Consider the following 7,286-nt stretch of genomic DNA (forward strand, 5'->3'; position numbering starts at 1 on the left):
CGCGACGCGTCCCGTCCCATGTGCGTGCAACGCTAGGCCATGCCGCAACCTGACTCGGCCTCAGGCCGGTGGCTCGTCCCCAAGCGCGGCCCAGACCCGTCCCAGATGCAGGCCGTGACCCAGGTGTGGTCAGGCCCGCCTGCATTAACTATGCTCTTATAGACCACGTCGGGGACTCGGACATCAATTTGTATATCTGTACAACTAGGATTACTTGTAAATTTATGCAAGCATAACAATATTTCATTATGAAACAGGTTGAGATCATGATTATTTTATTACTTTGTTTAGTTGTTTAAATTCATTTATCTTGGAGTCTGCGCGTGTGTGTTTTTGTTGTATGTATTGACAATTTTGTAACCTTGGACATTTGCAATGTTTATTGTCGGTGCAGCGAAATATTTATTAAATTAGGTCAATCTTAGCAAGAAGATAAATTCCAAATTCACATAATATCAAATAGTTTCCAAAAAATACCCACTATAAATAAGAGTCAATGCTATCGTTTTTTTATAATATGAAAATGTCTTAATCTCAGGGTGATTATAAAATAATTGCTCTAATTTTTTTTGCCAAAAGAAATATATTCATGTCTGGATTCAAAAGATGTTAAATGTAAATTAATTGGAACAAATGACTAAATTATTTACTGTCTACAAAACTATTAGGCTAACTGCATTCACGCACGCTTAGTTAAATTCAAATCCCTTCTTTTCTTATTTTTGTTGGTAGGAAGTTACAAGTTAAGGGAGATATTATACATAGAGAGCAGTGGGAGGTGCGTTATAATGCTATCTTTTCTTAAATTGCTAACTTGCTAACTCATCTACATAGTGATCAAAAATGTCAACACGATCACATTAAAATGTCAATACATATTTGTGTTAATAAACTGTGTTGACATTAAAATATTAATGTCAACACAATGTATTAAAATGTCAAATAATGTTTATGTTGACATTTCAGTATCATCGTGTTGATATTTTTAATACACTATATTGATGAGTTAACAATTTAAGAAAAAGTTAGCAACGGATCACATCCCTAGCGTACTTACTAACCGTTTCTTCCTCGCCTGGGCACAGGAAAATCATTAACTATTAATTTAGACAACGGCTCAGGAAATACAAGGACTCGCCGTGTCTATGAATTATCAATTTTATCGTAAATTTTGGGGTTTGGGGCTAATATATGCTGGACTAATCACGCTCGATATATTCACGGTTTCTTTTTACTAGTACTACACTTTTCTTGTTCTAATTTTATACTCCTTTTAACAAATAAATACACTTATAAATTAGTAGTACATAGTAGTGAATAGTACTAGTAGTGTTTTTACTTGAAACATTATGCAATTCTTAGCCCCAAAACCGTGTAAGATAAGAAATTGATGTGTGCAATGGATATCGTTGATGAGAAAGAAAAACCGATGTTTAGAAGTACTTTAGGACAAAATTTAATAATAGGGCCTACTCCATCTAGCCCAATTATACCTATTAAATGGAGCCATTTTGAGAAGCCCAAAATAAGTTCATTCGTTTTAGTTGCAGCCCAAACTTTGAGAAGCCCAAAGTAAGTTCATTCTTTTTAGTTGCAGCCTAAACTTTGAGAAGTCCAAAATAAGTTCATTCTTTGTAGACGTAACATTGACTGAAGTGACTGCAAGTCTGCAACGGTACACTCATTTATGTCTTCAAGCACCCTTTCATTTAACAAACCATAAACTAAAAGTAATTAGTTGAGAAAAATGAGTGAATTAAACGTACCACTTACCCTCCACTACTGTATGGATCTTGTAGGTCATTTCAGAATAATATTACTTCATTCGTCCTAAAAAAAATAGACAAAGTTATAAACGACACGAATTTTAATGTGCATTATCATTTGGTAGAATAAGAGAGAAGGAGAACAAAAATAGTGAAAGTAGTGTTAGTGGGTCTACATTATTAGTTGTGTGTTGTTGGTTAAAAACTTTCTATATTTAAATCTTGTCTGATTTTGGAAAATGGCCAAAAATAGTAAAATTAGTACAGTACATTTTTTAGGACGGAGGAAGTATATTGATTTCAAATTGCTTAAGAAATAATACAACTATCAATTTTATCTTATTCACTAATAAAATAAATTCAAATTTTATTAAACTAATGCAAAAATAAACAAGTACTCACATGAGCTCCATAATATAGCAACTTGACCAAATATTAATTCGTAGTACTACTAATAAATTAATGCGCTAAAATCACAAATCACTATGTTAATGCTTTTCCACACATTCATGCTTCACTTTTAGACACCAAATTTACTTCACTATTTCGAGTCAATGAAAATTAAATTTAAGAAAATAAATATATCACGGTTATCAACTAGAAATTTATATAGCTAGATTGATAATATGGATTACTTAGCTCTCAAGACTTTCATAGTTGATATATATTTACAATGAAATATATGATTATATGAAAACTAATAAATATGGCTAATCGCTTGATTTTTGGTAAGTTACTCCTTCGACACCTTAGTTTTTCATTTACGAAAAAAATAATTAGTTCCATGCTAGAGATCGATAAAAATAAATTATTTGAATCGCATTGCTTTAACTTGTGGATGTGACTATTCAATAGGATACTTGAAATTCATTGTTAAAATCCTTGCAAGCCAAATAAGGAGTACATAAATATGTTAAATTTTACCTTAACATATTGCTTCCATTAGGGGTGGGTTATCGATATGAAAGAATTTCATATCGTTATCGTATCGAAAGTTTCGATATATCAAACTTTCGATATGGATCATATCAATATCGTTATCGTAACGATATTTCGATATATCGTAAGATCGATACGATATATCGAAATATCGTTATCGTATCGAATACCTATATATCGAAAAATATAATTTCAAAACTGAAAAATAACACAAAAATTAATAAAACTTCAACACAATAAAATAAAAAGTTTTCTTATTAGGGTTTCATATATATATATTTTCTAAATATATGAATGAATTAAATGGATTTATATATATTTATAATTTTAAACTTCAATATGTTTCGATATATTCGATATAAAACGATATATCGCGATATAAGGAAATTCATATAGTTATCGTATCGGAAACTTACGATACGATACCGTATCGTATCAAAAATTACGATATACCAAAAATTCGATAATTTTTCGATATTTTTGAATACGATACGAGCGATATATCATTTTTTCGGTATTTTTCCCCAGCCCTAGCTTCCATACGTCATTCTTGTTAGGGAGATTTAGAATATTGAACAAAAACGGATAATCTGAAAGTCGTGATAAATCAGTTTCAGATCAAATCAATTTCGGTGGTTCTACCAAAATATTTGATCGGATACAATTCAGAGAAATCAGAGCTTCTGTATGTTGATGTTCGAGAAGTATATTGAACCAAAAGAATCGATCTGATTTTGAAGAAGATGAAACAGTGCTTTTGTAGATGAAACAGTGCATCTGTTGGGGGAAAAACCGAAAATAACTAATTTTCAAAAGGTTTCCGAAATTGCAAATTAGTCCTTTGACTTTCAAAAATTAAATTTCCGGATGAATTTCTTACACAGCTCGACCCCAGCCAGGGGCTCTGCCCCTTGGACCCCGCTACCCGGGGACGCTGCCCCCGGACCCCCATCCATCATAATGAATTCAAATAAGCGTGCACTCCGCACTTCCATATTGATCAATCAAGTTAACCCAATTACACTAAAATATCCAACAATCCTCCCCTATTTTAGTGCAATCCTTGATTTAACTAAAACAAGTCAACTCAATCGTTCAAACTATTGCATAAATGAAATACCGTAACGATTGAATTCCACCTTAGTACATTACATATTTCAAATATTTGAATACCCCGGGTGTCTCTAAGGATTGAACCCTGGGAACTCACATTGAATACACGAAGATAATGTACACAAAAGCTTACATACGAATATGTTCTATCTTGACACTATATTTTTCTAGCCTATGTCCTTATCCTTCATAAACATGTCGAAACCAAGTCCCAGCTTCTTGAAACTGCTAAACTTCATGCTTATATAGGTAGCTCCTTTATTCTTGCACCTACATTTGCAATTTCTCAAAAGAACTATTAAGAATATATACATTCAACCTCCTTAACTTGTAGGTCCGAACACATACCTTGGGACGATTTTCAAATGTGTTCCAATCTCCAAATATTAAGTCTTCCACATTGAATTATGCATCTAGTGTCATACTAAATGGGAATTGGGTATCTTAATATCAAAGATTTGTAGTGGACTTTAATCCCATCATCCCTATAGCCGATTTGTGCACAAGATCTCTACTTAACCCTTTGGTTAAATGATCGGCTAAGTTATCATGAGTTCTCACAAACTCCACAGATATCACACCATCCATAATAAGTTCACGAATCATGTTATGTCTAACACCTAAGTGTCTTGACTTTCCATTATATACTTGACTATATGCATTAGCCAAGGTAGCTGCACTATCACATCTGATAGATATAGGTGATACCGGTTTAGGCCACAATGGAATTTCATATATTAGATTTCTTAGCCGTTCAGCTTCTTTACCAGCTGCTGCTAATGCCACAAACTCCGATTCCATTGTTGAATTCGTGATACAAGTTTGTTTCTTTGATGCCCAACATATAGCACCACCTCCAAGACGGAATACCCAACCACTTGTGGAAGAATGATCTTCCATATTGGTAATCCAACTTGCATCCGAATAACCTTCAAGAACAGAAGGAAATCCAAAATAAGTCAACCTATAATCCATGGTTCCAACACCTTCTCAATATAATGTGATTGAGAAATGGAAATTCCTTGTTCTCCATGTGTGATCTTAATTCCAAGAATCACATCAGCCTTCCACATGTCTTTCATTTCGAACTTAGATGACAAAAAAAACAGACGACCAGTTCGACGGATTTCTTTGTTGATTTTGAAGTTTTTCGGTCGATTTTACCGACTCTGATTCTGTTTTTCTGTTTTATTTGTTTTTCTCCAGTCAAATTTGTTCCTAATAAATTTTTTCTTTTTTTTGATTTTCTCATCTTTAGGTTCGACTTCAGTTCGTAATCAACAACTAAGTGTTATTTGATGGATTCTTCATCTTATTTCGAGTCTACGTCGATGAATGGTGGAGGTAGTTTGGTTTGATTTGCATTAACATGATTTTTTTGTGTTATGTTGGTGATTTATGCTCTGTTGACATGACTTGAAAATCTGTTGACATGATTTATGTTCCTTGGTAAATATTCTGTATTGTTGCTATGCTCTTCGTTGACATTTTGTTTCATTAACATTATTTTGTTGTGTTATGTTGGTGATTTATGCTTTGTTGACATGATTTATGTTACTTGTTAAATATTCTGTTGACATCGTGTGTCTGAATTGGTGTATTATAATTAAACTGGACATTTTGATCCTGGTAATTTGAAGCATGTTCTGATATTTTGGCTTACATAACTTATAACAATTGTCTAAGAATTTTACAAGAGTGCAGCCACTTCTTTAGATTTAACTATAGGGGTAATTTTCTGCTTTATGTGAAGCTACTTGAGAAATCAGCTCAATAATTCTTGACCGAGGAAATAAACGTTAGTCTAAGTGGATTAATGTTTGGTTGGATTTTCCCTAGCTTGCAGATGTGTGCTTGTCCAGCCTTTCATTATTGGGAATGTACGAGGAACTGAACGTTTGGCTTGTAAAACTCTATCTATGTAGCAGAGCTGCATATAAAATCCATATCAATAACAATTACTAGCTATATCAACTACTCATACAACCTAATGTAATTATGTTCACTGTTAATAATCTGTAATGTGAAATGTAAAACATACCATGAGCAAAGGAAGTGGTCCTGCAAAAGCATTCTTCTTTTTCTTTGACCAATTTTCCTTTGCAAACTTGAGAACAGACAATGCGTACGAACACCAGTTGACATTTCTAATACTGTCCAGATCATCAACTATTTCCCCAATCTTAGACTTGATTGTTCCACATGTTGATGGCTCAATCAATGTTGCTTCTAATAGTACCAAGAACAATCTCTTGAACCTTGTCCCTCCTTGACAATTTGCTAACATAAGTTCTTCAACCGCTTTATAGCTAACGTTTCCTCCTTTTTTTATTTGACAATCTTTGCCTAACTCTCTCATGAAAGCTGTATTACTTTTACAGATATATCTGGAGTAACTAATCCTACCTCTCGGAAATCCGTATACCAGCTCCACATCGTCTTCTGTAATATTAACACTCCTCCCATTATTAAGCTTTATCTTGCACTGTTTTTCATCAAAGCTCTTCACCAACTCGAATACCAAAAAGCTAGGAATGTACTCTATGTTGAAATGCAAAACATTCCCAAAACCCAACTCCTTCACTGCATTAACCAACCTGTGCCTCATTCATTTTTCTCATGGTTTCAATAAAAAACAACGTCTTCCTTTTGATTAGAAGCAGTTTAGAAAAGTAATTACTTTTCTTATTATGTTCCTTAACCTCTATGTGCTTGTCATTCCGTTTTTTTTGCTTCTAATCTCAGAAGCAATTAACTGTTTCCAGTCATTTCTTCTTTTGCTTCTAATCTCAGATATAGTTAACTCGTCCTCATCAATTGATGTGCTTCTTTTTCGCTTTGATGTGTTCTTTTTTTTCTGGATTAAAATCAAGTACAATAAAAATGTCAACAATACAGTAATATCATGTCAAAATTCATAGCAACTACAACCCTACGTATGGCAAGTGCAGTCATACGCTTTCTAAATATAAATAATCCCATGTCAACAGAACATATACAGTTTATAGCAACCATATGACTATGTTACAGCCATTCAAACAAGCATACATTATGTCAATAATTATTGTATAAAATGTCAATACCACTATGTCAACAAAATGTCAACAATACAGTAATATCATGTCAAAATTTATAGCAACTACAAGCATACATATGACAAGTGCAGTCATACCCTGTTGATATATATAATATAATACTAAGTAATCCTCTCACACTTCACATATGAATTCATCTTTGTGTATACAGAACATATCTATTTTATAGCAACCATATGACTATGTCAACAACAATTCAAATAAGCATACATTATGTTAATAATTATAGTATAAAATGTCATAAAAATTTAAATATATAGTACTTAACTGCAAGAATATTTTTCTGCTGTTTAAAAAAAGCATAAGTCGAACTCATCAGAAAATTAAATAATGTAACCTAAAAATAAAATCTTTTGAATAATCAAATTGTGTT

The sequence above is a fragment of the Salvia hispanica genome, chromosome 2, assembly GCF_029641045.1.
Source record: "Salvia hispanica isolate PSC_SH4W2 chromosome 2, Shi_PSC_v1, whole genome shotgun sequence".
NCBI classification, from domain to species: Eukaryota; Viridiplantae; Streptophyta; class Magnoliopsida; order Lamiales; family Lamiaceae; genus Salvia; species Salvia hispanica.